We start from the raw sequence: 4,685 nt of genomic DNA, 5'->3' as shown, positions 1-4,685 counted from the left end.
ACGGTGTAATAATGTTATTCAGCTCTTTTGCTATATATTGCGATATTGGATGTTTTAATCCAATTTAATATTAATTATTAACTATTAATAATGATTTAATCTTTTTTCATTAAAGGGAAAAGCTGGCTAGTGTACGTGCCAACCTGCAATCAAGCCTGATTCTACATCAGCCTTCAGCTTGTTAACTCACACATTTGGTCCACAGGCAGTTGAACCCCATCTGTGATTTCATCATAGAGAGTTTCAAATGAAATATGTTGAAACTTTGTACATTTTGGCTACTTGCAGCAAATGTCTTGTGCAAGCAGTGTCTTGTACTGTAACCCCTGTTCTCAGTTTTGTTTAGACTGATGGTTCATTTCTCCAGGACACTTTCTTAATTGATTTTATTTAGTGGGTCAAACTGGTTTATTTTTGTATAATATAGAACTCTATAAAATGAACATTTTTCTGTGATATACTGTATAATAAAAGACAAAAATATGTTTCAATGGAACAAATAATGCAAGATCACTGCTTATAAAAGATACAAAAACAAATAAAACTTGTGGAATGAGTGATATCACATTATAATCTATTATAAAATATATGATAATCATATTTTTGTTCATTTCAATAACTCATGTACAAAGATTATCGTACAACTAAAAAATTTTATGTAATTCATGGAATTATCTTTTCAGACTACAAAATCTATTACATACGGGTTCTTCAGGAAACAATATTGTTTAGGAATTAATATCCAGTTTACTGCAAGATGTTGATACTCCAAAAATTAGTTCATTTTATCCTCAATTATTAAGATCAGAGCCATTAGATTTAAGGTGTTCACATATCAAGGTATCCTGCATCTGGCCCTGCATTTATTTTTTTCATAGGATTTTTGCTTTTTCTTGCTTTTTTTTTAAACTGTTTTTAAACCCTTCTAAATTTGTGTCTGCAATGCAAACCTTCTTGAAAACTCAAGTCAAGTCAAGTGGAGTTTATTGTCATTTCAACCATATACAGCCAGTTAGTACATAGTGAAATGAAACAATGTTTCTCCAGGACCAAGGTGCTACATAGACAAACACAGAACAACACAGAACTACAAGGGACTACATAAATTTACGTAAAGTGCACAAGTGCAAACGTGCAGACAGTACAAGACAGTACAATGACTACTGGGATAGACAATGGGCACAGTAAGTCCCAGTGCAGCACCGACCAGTACACAAAACTGACCAGTACACAAAACTGTTAATGTTTCAGTGTTTTTTCTATGTTTTGTGATATGTGGAAAGAGTGGCTGTATCTTCCTTGAAGTGTCATTGGAACAATGTCTTTTATACAAAAGATACCTAACTTCTTGGTGCACATTAACATGCAGATTATTTATTTGTGTTTTAATGGTCTCTGGATTGGTCTGCCAACCTCTGACAATTGCAAGAATGTCTTCTAGTTTCTGGATGTCTGTGTGCATCTGTCTTGTTGCTCAAAAGATATATCAGGATAGTCAGATATATCCACAGGACAGAACCTTTCTTCATTAATGGTTACAATTACAATCATTCCTCAGCACCTGATTGGAAAACTGAACCTGCTGGGCCTGAACACCTCCCTCTGCAACCGGATCCTGGATTTCCTGACTGGGAGATCTCAGTCAGTCCGGATCGGGAACAGCATCTCCAACACCACCACACTGAGCACTGGAGCCCCACAGGGCTGTGTGCTCAGTCCATTGCTGTTCACTCTGCTGACTCACGACTGTGTAGCAATGCACAGATCGAATCACATCATCAAGTTCGCCAATGACACGACCGTGGTGGGTCTCATCAGCAAGAACGATGAGTCAGCATACAGAGAGGAGGTGCAGCAGCTAACGGTCTGGTGCAGAGCCAACAACCTGTCTCTGAACGTGGACAAAACTAAAGAGATGGTTGTTGACTTCAGAAGAGCACAGAGACCACTCTCCGCTGAACATCGGCGACTCCTCCGTGGAGATTGTCAAGAGCACCAAGTTTCTTGGTGTTCACCTGGCGGAGAACCTCACCTGGTCGCTCAACACCAGTTCCATAACGAAGAAAGCCCAGCAGCGCCTGTACTTTCTGCGAAGGCTAAGGAAAGCGCATCTCCCACCCTCCATCCTCACCATGTTCTACAGAGGGACTATCGAGAGCATCCTGAGCAGCTGCATCACTGCCTGGTTTGGGAATTGCACTGTCTCAGATCGCAAGACCCTGCAGCGGATAGTGAGGACAGCTGAGAAGATCATCGGGGTCACTCTTCCCTCCATCTCGGACATTTACACCTCTCGCTGCATCCGCAAAGCCACCAGCATTGTGGATGACCCCACACACCCCTCTCACACACTCTTCACCCTCCTGCCGTCTGGTAAACGGTACCGGAGCATTCGGGCCCTCACAACCAGACTGTGCAATAGTTTCTTCCCTCATGCCATCAGACTCCTCAACACCTAGAACTGGACTCAAGGAAGGAACACACACACACATACATATACACACATACACACAACTGAACATCCTCCATGCACATGTTTTACACATGTTTTGCACATGTTTTATGCTGCTGCTGCTACTACTATGTTTACATAATACAATACCATATTGTTACATTACTTCAGCTATTTATACCAAACTCTGTATTATTTGCACTATTGTCACTTGGCCACTTTCAAACAGAACTGCGTACTGGTCGGTGTTGTAGTTATTGTACTGTCTTGTTCTGTCTTGTGCGTCCGCACGTTTGCACTTGTGCACTTTATGTTTAATTTATGTTTAATTTATGTAGTCCCCGTAGCTCTGTGTTGTTCTGTGTTGTCTTATGTAGCACCTTGGTCCTGGAGAAACATTGTTTCTTTTCACTATGTACTTGTATATGGCTGAAATGACTGAATAAACTCCACTTGACTTGTTATGCCAAACAAGTGTGCTGCTAAAATAAGGCAGAAACATATGGCATGATATGAGAATGTACAAGAATAGGTTTTCAAAGATGCATGATATGTTCCTATCCCACAAAGGCTTTCCACATCTATTTCTATTGTCCCCTCAGAGCAGATAGTAACGTGACCTATGAAGAGCTCTTGCATGAGCTTCCAGCTGATGAGCAAGTTCAGGGAACTTACCATTGAGGGTTCAAGCGCGAAGTGCTGAAACCCTATTGTTTTTGTAGGGATTTTTATTATTATTACTATTACTGTGCAAAGTCTTGCCACACAGTGGCGCTACATTGATAAAAACAAAAAAATTTACAAAAATTGCCGTAACTTTTGAGCCATTTGTCACAAGCTCTAGTGTCTTATATCATTGGAATCCTTGGCTCAAGTCGAACAAGAAACAAAAAGTTTGGATCATGCCGAAAACAATGATACCAAGTGTGCTTTGGTTGGCGAAAATTTTCCACCATTGTGAATCTTTTGAAAAACCTACTTTTGCAAACTCTGCCTAGACTGTTCATCAGAACTTCAGACAGTGAAGACCAAAAGTTATTCAAAGATTTTTGCTAAACCAAACTGGTTGTGTATAACGTGTCAATGAATATGACGGGGAGCACACCAAAATGAATGTGAGGTTATATCTCTACAGCGCTTTGGCGCATGTTATCTTATAACAACCATGACCTGAAAGTACATGAGTAGTTTTGGAACAGTGCCACCTGCTAGTCATCTCTCACAAACAATGTGAAAAGTGAAAAGGACTATTGATTCACACAGTGAGTGGCATCAAAAAACATAATATTCCTCCCATGTTCTTGTAAGTCTTTTCTCACTTTGGGGAACAATTATAGGGTTCTGGTCATTACTCAGAGGCTGATAAAATATTAGTTTCTTTTTAGAGGACCAGCTGATAGCTTCTCTGTACTCTTACAGTTGGCTTTATGAAGAACACCAGTACGGATATAATGAATGTCTTGTGGGGTAACAAAGTACTCTCAGGAATGATAATTAGTTTGTCCTTGTGTTCTTGACCACTCATTAGCCTGAAGAAGGCTAGTTTTTACTCCTAAAGCAATCCACTTCTTGATCTGATCCACAAGCTCAGGATGAATCTGGTGGAAATGGCCATTTTCTTCAGAAAGATCATGCACTTTGTGCTGATCAAATATTCTCTGCACAACAGTTTTGTGGCCTTTCCACTTGTTTCTTATTTTAAAAGAGATATATGCTTTATATCTTGCAGCTCTGCAGCTTCTTTCTGTAACATCAGATCTTCTACAATGGAACATATAACGTCCCCTTTGTTTGTCTTTTAAACTGGCAGAATTTGTGTTCCTGAGTTTTTTGTGTACCTTGTTAATTATTTCTGTGATATATTTTTCTTCTTGGTCTTTGGATTTATGTATGTCTTCAGTTTTATGTTTTTTCAGTCGTTTGTTTTTTCTTTTCTTCTTTTTCCACAGTCCGTCTGATAAATCACTCCATTATGCAGTACAGAATATTTCTGAAATGCACACACAAAAAATTTATTTTTATCTAATGACTTCATAATATCATATTTAGGATTATATCATGTAAAGGTTTAAAATTTGATTATGATGTCTTTGATATGATGCCTAAGGTGTACTTGATCAACATATGATCGCTACTCAACATTAGCGAATATATCCAGAATTACTGAAATGATCTAGATCTGGAAACAGTACAACCAAGTAAACGCACTCACGTCGGTGCTTCATGCACGGTT

This window comes from Pangasianodon hypophthalmus, chromosome 19, assembly GCF_027358585.1.
Source record: "Pangasianodon hypophthalmus isolate fPanHyp1 chromosome 19, fPanHyp1.pri, whole genome shotgun sequence".
In the NCBI taxonomy this organism is placed as follows: domain Eukaryota; kingdom Metazoa; phylum Chordata; class Actinopteri; order Siluriformes; family Pangasiidae; genus Pangasianodon; species Pangasianodon hypophthalmus.
This window is presented reverse-complemented; position numbering follows the sequence as displayed.